Source organism: Platalea leucorodia (assembly GCF_965183815.1).
Source record: "Platalea leucorodia genome assembly, chromosome: 2".
Classification (NCBI taxonomy): Eukaryota; Metazoa; Chordata; class Aves; order Pelecaniformes; family Threskiornithidae; genus Platalea; species Platalea leucorodia.
In genome coordinates this window covers 103,857,388-103,870,834 of record NC_138824.1, presented here as the reverse complement: position 1 = coordinate 103,870,834, position 13,447 = coordinate 103,857,388, and positions in this window count along the sequence as shown.

Here is a 13,447-nt window from a genome sequence, read left to right as displayed (position 1 = left end):
CAAGGCTAAGAGAACCAAATAGTTTTGCATCTCTCCAAGGCCTTCATAATTTGATTTTAAACAACTTCATATTAGTAAAAAAATCTGCAAATAAGTCTTAGCATAAAAATTAGATCACTCCACAGGAATATATTTTTTTGAGGGGGGGAGCAAAACGTTTTTCTGACAATCATTGCAAAATGTACAAATTCACATTCTGAGGGGTTTTGAATTCACTGCAGATATTTTCTATACCAAAGAGGATGTATAGTTTCTTACACAAGTTTAAAGATAACTTTGCAATGAAGTAAGAGCTGGAGGACGTAAGGGGGAGGGATGATAGGGAGGGAGAGAGTCTGAACTGGAACATTACTAATTCTCACAATGGTAGCTCAGTGAAAAAAAATGCTGCAGAACAAACCTGCCTTCATCCAGTCAATTTTTGGAAAGAATTATAGCCATTTGGAACTGCGTTTTTACTTGAAAACTCTTTGGAAACAGGATACTGCTCCCAAGCACTTTCAGCCCTTTTGAGACCTGGAATGAGATTCATCTCACTCAGCTTCAGACATCTGCACTGTGGCTGTCTACCTCTGAACCCCGTGTCCCTTTGTCACTGGAAAGCGATACACATTTGTAATGTGCAATTCATCTCACCTATTATGGACACCTACTGCAGGGTGAAATGAATAGCACGTGTGAAGTGCCCATTTTCTCTCTGTTGAATCTAAAAGGCACCCATAAAGACTGTTGCAGATGCAGATTCGAAAGTCCATGGGAGGAAACCCCTCCCCAGTGTAAAAATATTTTTAAAAATTTTTGAAAGACTATGAAACAGTTGCTACAGTTTTATGAATTTAGACTTAACAAAATTAATAGGAGGAACAGTGTAATACACCCTTGGCAGACAACATGCCACTGGAATAATTTATGACAGCAGTGTTTGTCTTCATAGACCAACTTGCATAGAAGTCAACCGTTGTACCATAAAGCAGTCTGTAGAGCAGTCTGAGGCCAGGGATGGATTTGTCTGGTCAAAGGTGGAAGCCTTCTCCACATCTAATAACCTAGACACTCTCCACCCCCTTTAAAGTCAATGGAGAGGAACAAGAGCCTGCGAGGCACAGCTCATCTTATCCTAAGGTCAATGGCAAGAGCCACAAATCTTGTACCTTTTAAGTGCCTAATTTTCTCTGTCAATTAGCAAAGGTGTCTGGGTTGACTAATTCAAGGCATGTCAAGATTGCTGTAGGCAGGACCAGTGCTTCTGTCTGCAGTGGGGGACTGCTTCTATGGATGCAGCTGCAAGAAGGGACTTGAATTAAAAAAATAACTGAGTATATCAACCTGATGCTGAAAGCAGCTGTAAAAAATCCTGGTAAAAGAGGAACAGTTGTTTTATATCGCTATTTTGGACCCTAGAAGCCCACAGTACGTTCCTGGCTGTGCTTCTGCTCACTGTATGACTTAAAACAGGATAATTACGACTTTTATGTGTTCCAGTTGCTTCAGCTGGGAAACAGGGGTAAGGATATCTTCTGGTGCCTCTTTGTTTGTCACCACTTCATTTGACCTGTGGAAGCACAGGCAAATTCTGAAACCTTGCAGCTCAAATTTACAATGAAGGGAAACTTGGGGATATTTGATTAGGATTATGCTTTGGATGGCGACACTTTCTTTTAGCTAGCTTAGTCCTGGATCAACCCAGCATAACTTGTTTGGGAGAAAATCCAAGCAATGAATTAATCAGTGAATCCTTGGAGACAGATACAAACTTAGTTTTATTTTGCGGCATCAGACGTATACACTTTGCCTTTTCTTCTGATTTTGTTTAATTCTCCTGTTGCTGCAATGCATGCTGGCTCAAGTTTGGGAACTGGAGACGAGAGCAGGGGGCAGACATCCCTGTTGGTGCACAGCCTTCCTCTTTTCTGGAACTACTCTTCAGAGAGGGCTCGCATGACTCCACCATTAGCCACACAACTCACTTGCACACTGAGAACGTGTGAGGGGGCCACTTGATGGCTCCTGCCATCAAGTTAACCAGTGGGAAGGGATTTTTAAATAATCTGAAGTGCTATTGCAATAGCTCTCTATGTTTATTGTATAAAAGAAGCTAAAATGCCTAACATATAGCTATATAATACATCACTTGCACGGAGGCAGTGAAAATAATTTTGAAGGCAAAAATCTCAGTAAGGTAGGTACTTCATGGGGAGAAAAAGGGGCTTTTGGGTGCTTACGCTGTCTACACCGTGTTTCTGCAATTTGTTTGCAAAATATCTTGTAGACTGAAGCTACTGTGGTGGAAATTATTAATGATCGCAATGTGTGCAATGCCTAATTAGTACCGGAACTCGAACCTTATCTTCTTCTCACACCCAGCCAAAAAATCTCAAAGCGACTTGTATCATGAGGGTTATGTTGCATTTTAACAAAGCTTCCCAAATCGGTCTGTAAGATAATTCCTGCTTTACAAGTGGCTGTTCGTCTCACCGTTATCATGATTCTTGATTCATTCCATTTTTTGACATTCATTCTTGTACATTTGTATTCTTTTGCTATACAGGGCCTTGAAAGAGCAGTACATCAGACTGCTGAAGTGGTCTGTTACAATGTTTTCGCACAATAACAAAGCATGAAATCATCCATCTATCTGCTGGAAAATGTGCTAATTATTTTCTGAGTGGGTAAAAGGTCACAGCCAACGGGGCAAGGGAAAGACAAGCAAGCTCCATATAACTGTGTGTTGGAATTAAGCCTAGGGAGGGAAAAATATTTGTGAATACAGCCCATAAAAATAATTGTAAAGCTTTTCTAAAAGCTTTACCATGTTGTCAGACAGGAAATTTAAGAATTATTTTGTGTCAAGACCAGAAAGGTTTATTCATAGAAGCAGAGTTTTGGTACTAGCAAAGAATAGGGACAGTTTGTTTTCAAATTCATAAAGCAAACTTCGATCATCATGGAGAAAGTACACCGGACTTAAAGAAGTCCTGCCACTGACCTCTATTGTAGAATAAAACTGAGAGAGAAGGGGAAATAACTCACCAATTTTTTAATTACTATTATGCCAAGACTTTTAAGAGACTTTGAATCCCAAACATGCATAAGAGAGGAAAACATTTTCTTTCATTGAACAGCCCTGGGGGGTGGCTGGCTTTTTCTGGCCCCCCCGCCCCCTCCCCGAGAGGTTTTTTTTTTCTTTTTTTCTTGCATGTACGTGTAAAAATACAAAGTAATTTGAAAGAAGTTCACTTAATTCCTCACTCTCAGCTCACATTTGTTACAGATTTTGTTTGGCTTCCCGTTTGCCAGAAGGGAAGGGAAGAGTGTGCTCTAGCCAGGGAATGCTGCTGTCCACTGAAAAATGTGTTTGGATGGAGGAGCTCTTTTTCATGGATGGATTGTGGCTTTTGGCAGCAGAGGTGGCAGGAAGCAGTTGCCATAACTACTATATCATAAAAAAAAAAAAAAAAAGCTTTAAGTAAAAATACATTTTCGAAATTATGCTTTTATTAACAGTCCTGGTAGAATCAATGAGTTCAATATGATGGGTGGCAGGATAGTGAATGTGGTCTCTTGGGTGTACACTAAGGATATGATTTTAGGGCTATATTCAGGCATTGGCTTGTAAGGTACATAGGGGAGGAAAATATGTAGACAGCCAGAGAACCGAGCATAATCTGCCTTGCGTGGGATTTCAGGGCTTGGCTAGAATCACACTATGGTGTTAAATAGCAGACTAAAAAAATAATAATATATGTTTTTCAAAAACTTTAAGGATAGGATTTACAAATGCACTGAAATGATTTAGAAACATGAGTTACATTTTAAGTCAACACTAAGGACTCTGCCTTAAGTGTAGACATAATTTAATATTTATCTATATTCAAGTGACAGATACTACTCAGATAAAAAGCCCAGGTATAGTTGGTTAACACTGAATATTACTGGAGTAGACCCAGGGATGGTTTATACTGGGTCAAGCCCAGCCGAAGGTTTTTCATCCTCAGCATTACACCACACATTATTGTCACTGGCAAACTGCTTTGGCACTTTTTTGTGTGCTGTTGGAATCAGAAAACATTTCACACTGCTAAAATAACCTCTGTCTATTGCCATATGGATACCAATGTAGTTTTTGTGGTCCTCTAGCTACTTTCCTGCAGTGTTTTGAGGTGTGTCCCAAATGGCCAGGCTATGTATTTACTCACGGGACCTTTACTGAACTAGTCAGGTGAATTGGACTCATACCCCTGCTTAACCACTGGCTCCCAGGCAGGCTTTATCCCTCCATTCTCACAAATTTCTGGGGTCAGCACCTATGAGACTGTCCCTCAATGAGCCTTTGCAACCCCTGGTCATGGTGCACCTTCAGCCGGGACCCTTACTCTGGTCCCATGGAGAGGAAAAGTGCTCCCACGTCCCCGTTTCGTTCAGCCAGCAGCTTTCTCTTGTGTAATGACACCAAGAGCCCTTGGGGTATTTGTTAATCAAGCTTCAGCCTAAATCCCTTGTCTGTGAGGTGCGTTTCCTATGGTACATCTTACTGACCTGAGCACATGTATCGAAGAAACTTTCTAGTCCACCTACTAACCCTTTGCTTTAAACGCAAGTGTTGTTACGTTAGGAAGTATGTTAGGAATGACTGATTCACTCCCACCCCTTTGTGAGGTGTAATGTATATTACAGCTACAATTGCTTCCATATAAGAGTAGGAACCTCCTGGCATATCTAATTAAATAAATCAACTAAGAAAGACTTTATTTCAAGCTTTAAAAAGGCTTAAAATGATAAACCCATCTGGGCTGCAGTCTTCAGGTTTTTTAGTAACAATATCCACATTCTCATAAATAATCGGGCTATGAAATCTTCAGCTACTAGTTCTAATGGAAATCCATATTTATCCTTATAGAAGGAAAAATTTTTGCTCCTTACATTTATCTAATGAATTTTATCTTGTGTGAAATTATCCTAAACTGTCTGAGCACCCATCTTAGTTACTTCTTGTCCCTCGCTGTTATCTGAGAAGTAAAGCATGTTTCCTCTATCGATACTTCATTCTCTTATTTTAGCTGTTCTGCTTTATATTGTAAAGTTTACCCCAATATATGGATTTCTACAAGATCCAGATTAACTCCCTGAGTTTTCCAGAGTTTTTGGATGCTGCCTGGTTATGGCTTACATCCAGATTCAAGGTAGAAGAGATACTGTTTGTAGATACTGTTCCTTCTTGGAGCTTTCCCCCCCTCTTTTTTCTTTTGTAGTCGTAAATGAGAAGTAACTACATCTCCTAATTTTTTTTCCAATGTCTTTTTTATTTCCTAATCTACTAGGTCACTATCATCCTCTTTTACATATTTCTAGAAATCTGACTAGCTCTGAAAAGAAACCAGGTGATGATTTAAATAGACATTATGAATGCAGCCAAAGGAAATGGCTCTTGGGGCAGAAGGTGCAGGCTCTGGGGAACAGGAGCCCAAGACTGGAGTCATCCTGGAAAGGCCTTCAGCAGGCTGAGGCAGCCAGGGACCTTTTGGAGGCAAAGTTGCTCCACAGTAACCTCACAACTTGTCTTAGGTTCTGGCTCTGTCTGCCTTGCCTTAAGAAACTATTTTGGGGAAAAAAAATAGCCAAAAATACACAGTGAACTCATCCCAAAATAATAATTATTTTGATGGGGAGGGAAATAAAACATCCTTTGCCTCTTTCTCCTCTCCTCTGAAGGAAAAGCTCTTCATATATGATACTTCAGTTCACCTTTTCATTTTAACCCAACGAAGGACTCGTGTTTTGATGGTGATTTCCTGCATACATGAAGAGGCTGAGGTTTACACAGAGAAGTCCTGCAACTTCCATTCTCCCTTTGAAGTGAAGCTGAAGAGCATTACAGCGTGCCTGTACGGCCAAGAGTCTGACTGTGTATTTTGGCATTTGAATGCCAGACTGGTTGGTAATTTCCCCTTAAATCCTTTCATAGCTCAAATTCCTGTCGAAAGAACCTATATCTCTGTAGCTGCTGGTTTACCATATGGAGTCTGTCTCCGCTATCTGCGGCCGCTCTGCCGTTCAGTTTACCCCTCAGAAGCAATGCCATTTCACGTGCTTTTATTTGGTTGTGCGCAGCATATATTTAAAATGAAATATTGGCCAAAACCCCTCTGGATGGCTGTCAGATGTTAGCATGCCACATAAATATCAGTGTGAAAACATTCCTCCCAGCCCACACAGAATGCACCTAACACTGTTTTTTCTGGACAAAACCATCCATAAGTACAGTGAGGCCTTCAGCAAAGGACCACTTCCAGTGGGCAGGGCCCTGTCTTAAATTGACCACTTTAAAGTGCTCTGAAAGTTTCCAGTATAATTTTCGTTACCCTTTAGTTACAGACCACCTTTACTAGGTAACTAAGCTTGTTTGCCAACCCGTTGGGTAGCTGCCATCTAAGCAATTGCCTCGGTGGACTGCTGCCAGCTTTCAACTATTTCAAGATGTGAGTTACCTGATGCTCTCGGGCACTACGGGACCGTAGCGATGCTCACTGCACCGGTGCCTTCCTGCTTACCAAGCAGATGTTTCCCTGTGGTGCCTTCACGGCTTTATGGCTGCACGGGGTCGGTTTCCAATGGGCCTCTGCTGAATTGCCAGTCAAGGGCAATTTGCACATTTTTTTGCAAGGAGGTGCACTTTATGTGCACTAACACATGTGTACGGCCCTTCTGTGGTTACCGTCATGGCTAGGGCAGGATTTACATCTGCAAACCTCACCGGGGCATATGGCCTCTGATCATTACAGCAGATGATAAGCAAAATTATCAATGGGCATGGGAACACCCAGCTCCCATCAGCAGAGGGCCTAGGCACAACATCCGCTACCACAGCAACTCAAAACTTAAAAGGAGGAAGTGCCTCAGTGCCTCCAGAGCAAAAAAATGTAAAATCCATTTTGACTGCACTCTCTCAAAATAACACCACAAATGTGTAAGGGGGAAAAAGGCGACTAGCAGAGCCAGCGCTATAAAAAGAATTAATTTCTGATGCACACCTGTGCGAAGCGCTCAGATGAGCTAGAGATAGGCATGTCCTTGCACATACACAGGATCTGAAAGTTGAGCCGGCTTCACCCCTCAAGACAGTCTGTCGATGCCAGCAGGGCTCTCGCGCGGCGCTGCGGGGCTCACCCCCCGACCCTCCTCTTCTCCTGGCAGCTGCAAGGGCAGGCGACGCCGGTCCTTCAGCGCCCATCTGGCAGCCATCAGGGCTCACTGGGAAGCGTTGCTGCTAACGTGAGTCTGTTTAGCAGCACTCGGGCTTATGCAGTCAGACGTGCGGGAGGGTTTGGCTTTAATTCTACAGATTCGAGTCCTTTAGGTAAAATGTTACTGAGACAGAGGAATAGATGGAAGAAATAAAATACAGACACACCAGTAAACCAAATTACAGGTAGGCAAATATACATGCTTACAAGCTTCCTGTGGCAAAATGTGTTAAAGCTAATGAAGATTATAGAATGCAACACCTCTTACCCCTTACATCTTCTGAGGCACCCCTCTCTTTCCCATACCTAAATGCTCATGCATTCTCCAGAATTTCATCCGACTAGCCTGTCTTACCGTATTTGTTTAGCAACCCTTGGAGCAGTGAGACTGTGGAGGCAATGGCCACAATGGCCATTTTAATAAGCTCATCCTTAGGTTGCACGATTGCTACAACAAAGCTTTCTTGAGCAGCTGCTTAAGAAAATGTCCGTGCACTTTCACTTTGACATACTTTTCCCAGAATAATCAAGGGAAAGCAAAGAGATTGCTGCCCTGGTCCTCCAAGCATGGGAAATAATAATTTTTCCTTGGCTTTTGTTAAATTATTTTTCCCACACATTTTCTCTTCAACCTTGTCCTTGGGTCAGCTTAGACTGCTGAGTGGTCTAAGTATGATGAATTTATCACTTTACACTTCACAGAGCATAGCACAAGAAGTGATGTAACGGTGTAAGCAATGTGGAAAGACTTGAGCATTTTCTAGTTTAATTATTGGACATATTTTGAGGTTTCCAAAACTTACGTTTTTTTAAAAGGATTAGTTTGGCTAGAGGACTGAAATTGGATCAAATCCGTCTTGCATCCCCACGTAAAAATGAGATTTGGGTCTACAAGTCGAGAATCTGGGGAATAGAAGTCTCCCTCCTGACATATAATTACGTATAGTTTCTGAAGAGGTGAAATGTCCCATTACGAAGAGATGGAAAATACATTAAGAGAGAATGAGTTCATCTTCCTGATACAGAACAGTCCCTGCACAGTAATGGGATTATGACAGCGTTGGACATTTGAGAAAGTCTATACTGCTGTCTCCGCTCTATTTGATTTGTATACGAGTGGATTTCCGTTCCCAATAATGGTGTTCTCTGAACTACTGCAAACTCTAAAATGGGAAATAAAAAATGGAATTTTGTGAAGATAGGACCTGCCATAACCACTCGGTGACATTGCAGCTTGCTATGCAGACAAAAATACAGAGGAGGTACTGAAGTGCCTTTGAGGTGCTAACACCTGTGGAGTTCTCTAAGAGACAAAAAATATCTAAAAGCAGAGGACAAAGCCGTGGCGTAGTTTGCATGTCTGCTATTTCTACCTGCAGGTAGGCAGGGGGAGACAAGGAGTTGGCTGAGGTTTTGCTCTGCCCCAGGACCCTGGCTGAGGAAAGATGCAGGGAGGGATGAAAACCTGTTGGCCAATTTTTACTGAAGAGAGTGTGTAGCAGATGACTCATCTCCCTAAATGCTTTAGGCAGGACAAATAGTAAAACTGCCTTCTAACACAGGTTTTTCACTGCACCCTTCACTGATGTTGACCACTGTATTCTTTCTGATGGGCAGCAGCCAGTTTATAAACATCTAGTGTAAATGTATAAGCAAAGTTTTCTGAAACTTCTTTATATACATATAGGCTGGATACAAATAGGTAATATTGTGCATATATATAGACATATACTGTACCAAGCAGTAGCAGGACAGCTCTCCTGTAATGTGGTTCAAGCAGATTTATATGTAGTGTAACAGATTATAAGACAAATTTTTCTGAAGACCTTGGGCCTCTCTATAGGTACTGGCAGCTCTGTAAAGCTTCACTGCCACTGTATGAACAACCTAGGAAAAAAAGCTATTCCTAGGCATATATAAAGGGTTTCTGTAAATAAGAATCAATTTCATTTACAATTTGTAAAACAGAATAAAGCAAAAACTCCACATTAAAAAAAAAGGCAAAATACAAAATTCAGAAAAATGCCAGCAATCAATAGAGTAGACACACACACGGGGTAAGATTTAGACAGGATGAGTTTGCTTTCACTTTGGAAGGAGAGCCTTGTTTTCGGGAACAAGAAAAACTCCAACTTAGTGTTGTGGAATGAGAAAGGATAAGCAAGAAATCAGCATGAAAATTGAATTATAATGCATAATAATACTGTTCTATTAGAAAAGTAAATGTTGGTAGTAACGCATCCTAAGAGCCACGCTTCAGCTGGAGGGTGCACACAACTCTCTCTCACCAGCCCAATCCCCTAGTTACTGCTTTTATCTTTCCTTTGACACACACGCTGTACCACCACTTCTGCACACGTCGTACTCTTCCATTACCCATTCTGGCAGGCTTTTACTCACTCTTAGATTGGTTTATATGGCTAATTATGAATTTCATTCTGAGTATCTTAATCCGCTAATTCTGCAGGACGTTGCTTTTGGACAGATCCCATAGCTTTCCTGGGGGCTTTGGGGAGGCGCAGGAGATCTCATCTTTCTGAATTCCAGGGAATAGGAGCTTTGCCTAAGGCTCTGGAGCGGCACCGAACGCCGCCTCCTGCACTTTCCTGCCGTATCTCATGACTCACAAACCCACTTTGACAGAACTCCAGCCCACCACAACTAAAGTGCAATGTTTACATATAGAAAGAATATTTATGCCTTAATGTAGGGATCAGCTCAATCTCTTCTAGCTCATTTGTCTCTACTGAGGCACAAATGGCAAACAGTAGCCCACAAATATACCATATAGAACAAATATTTTGGACCTATGATACGGTTTATATTTATTACTTTTACCGAAGTCACAGAATCAAATGTTTTAAGATTACAGCTGGTAAATTATACATATGTAATAGTTTACAAAACAAAATATTGGCCTTCAATGTGTCATAGTACAGTGTAGACCTTGTACAATTCAGTTCAAATGAATTTATATTTTGCATAACATATTATTTATGATGTAAACTGGCTGACATAGTAGTGCTCTAAAAATGTTAACTCTCTTTGATTAGACACAGACTAGGATGAAAAAAAAAGTTTTGTGACACATCTTGGTTTTTCAAAGGTTTTTTCCAAAGGTATTTCAGTCAAGTTATCTGTAATGCACAAAGTGACACTTCCCAGAATATGCTGACAACAATAGCGTATAAAGAGGCACATGAAATAAACTAAACAAAACCAAACGTTGTGCTTTCCTGTTAGTATTCCCTACAATACCTGTCTCAGTTTATCTTGTCTGATGTTAGGCAGATGACCTGGCAATAGAAATGAAATGGATTTATTGCTTACAGGAGTATACACTGTCTCCAACTTACTGGAATTGGGTATATTATTTCCTGTACCTGATGGGATTTTAACAATGCACGTGTGCTTGACTGTCAGTGAGTAAGGTTCATATGATAAACCATCTGAAAATTTCACAGTTCATATGCTAAATTGCGTAAACCAGTTCTTATAAATTAAAACCCAAATTATGCTGTCACTTAAAGTGGTATAAGCCTGAAGCAGCTCCTGCAAAGCCAAACGATGTAATGAAGTTACTCTGAATTTACATAGGTATAACTAAAACCGGTGTAACGATTTTGCCCCGTGAGTGGGAGTAATGGAGACCCAAATGCTCATTTGTGTATATATGTACATGTAGGTGTTTATATATACACAAGCATACACATGCACACACACAAAATACGCATTTGCATTTAGCCATAGTTAAGTTCTACACGTGCCCACGTATGTGTTTCAACACGGACTATGCAAGGTTGATGTATGTGGAAATGATTTTAGTGTCCTTACAGTGACCGTGAGCCTCTACAGACACCTTTCAGGGCAAACGACATCGTGAGTTTTGTTTTCACCCTGCAGCTCCACAGCGTGCAGAGCAGCAGGACAGTATCAAGATGTTCGGTGCAGCACGTCTGGAGATAAGTTCTTACACCGCTCACCTGCAAGACTAAGAATATGTTTGGGGCGTTTCAAATTTTGTACGCTATCACTGGAAACTTGCACTTGTAATAAAATCTTCTAAACCCCTAAGCTACATTTTGTGGTGCCAGCTGAGGGCCTGAAAATTTCTCTCACATTAAGAGTCATTACCAGTACACGTGATAAACCAGAAGTATCTGCATTTGCAACATTATTTGAAACAAGACTGTTGAACTAGCTTTATGATACAAGCTAGTATCAGTGTACCCACTGTGAAAAACCCTCTTGAAAATGTTACCGATGACAAGTATGAATGCAATGATGTACCCTGGCAACTCTATAAAAACTAATCACTTACTTAATTAAAAAAAGGAACAAACCCCTCCAAAGCAGCAAATTTTTTTCTGAAAATTGCAGCACGTGCTCAGAGAATCTGATTTTGGCTCTTGCCATAGGCACCATCTTCCTCAGCAACAAAGAACAGCACGGCATTCATTAGCACGAGGAGAAACACTCACCTAAACACATTGCTAAAAACCCACAATTATTCATGTTCCATCCTTACAAATTCTGTTTAAAGGCTGCCCTAAAGATTGTCAAAGTCAAGGCTTATAGTCATTCCCTGGCATTTTGGAGTGGGTCTTAAGTGAGGAAGCATCACCCGCTGGCCATCACAAATTCATCTAAAGCCTCGTGGCGGGCTCTGGGTCTTTGGTAGCGGCTGGACGGCAGCAGACACTGGGCAGAGAGGCTGAGCTGGCATTTAACTTGTGTGAATGTGGGCACTGATAAGCAAGATGACTTTCAACAGTTTGAAACAGATTATTTGCAGTCTGTATAACTGCCCTTATGGTGAAGTGGCTATGGAAGTCATTTGTATTGTTAAAGAAACTGTAGAAAAGCTGTAGGTTTGTCTATATTTTTTTTCCTTACGCTGGACCCAATACAAGCTCTCTTCAGTTCAGCAGTCGTTGAACTGGATGAAAAGTGGAAGCAAGCAGATACTGTTATTTTCAAGGGAACACTGGGAACGCATGCTTTGCTGGCTTTTTTGCGTCTAACTTTGCCTGATGTGGTGCAAAGAGCTAGAATACAATGAAGTAAAACACTGCAGAGCCTTCCAAAGTGGGCTTTTGACTTTTTATAGTCATATATACATATTTATATACGTATATAAGCAGTGGAAAGACTGAAAAAGTAGCTTTTTTAATGGTTCAGTCTTCATAAACCAAATCATACATTGTTTCAGCTATATTTTTAAAGAGGCACACAAGAGTTTCTCTGTAGTATTTTCACTTAAACATAAGAAGCTGCATGAGAGAAGACTCACTTGCCACCCTGACAACTCAGAGAAACTTCATTCACATATAGAGGACTCCCATTTACTACAAGCCTGAGCCTGCTCCCATTGAAGCAAGGGGTAAGACTCCCACCAGCTTCGGTGGTAAATCACTGAGGCATTGCAGCATGAACTGCATGCACCTGGGCGAAGCGAGCCTGTTGCTTGACTTCTTTAGGAGCTAGTATGGGGTTTTTTTTTGGTCCACAGACCTTTATGACTCGCTAGTTGAGAGATTTTCGAAGTGTAACAAGGAGCTTTGAGCATGAGGTGTCACAAAATTAAAAATCTACAACTTCTCTAAGAAAAAGATGGTAGCAGAAAAAGAATATACATCTATACATTGTGCTCACATGTATACACATATACTCCTGTTTCATGCAGAAAGCTTTCTAAATAAAAACATACAAAAAATAACCAGTGCCATACATTATGTAAACTCACAAGGCGTACTTTCAACATAAATTTGAAGCATAAATTAAAAGAGAGCGAGAAAGAGAAAGACAGAGACGACAGCAAAACATTTTAAATATAGGATTTGCACAATTGGTATTTTTGTTAAATAAGAATAAATAAATTCATTACATCCGTTCACATACCAGTTGTAAAAACAATAAATTATTTTATTTTTTTCAGTGCTGTGTTGCTTTTTTTTTTTTTTTTTTACAATTGTGATTAATCCACAAGATTATTCCCTCTCCCCCTTGTGATAAAACTGTTTCCACAGGAGGGCAGCTAAATATTTCTTGTATACAGTCAAACCAAAGATGATAGGCTTTTTCCTAAGGAGAATGTCTTCTTTGAAAAGCAGATGCTCTAAAAACCACCAATGCTTAGGGGTCCGACTCCACTTAAGGCCACTGGAGATGCATCCCAAAAAGTCAGCAGTGAATTTACCACTGAG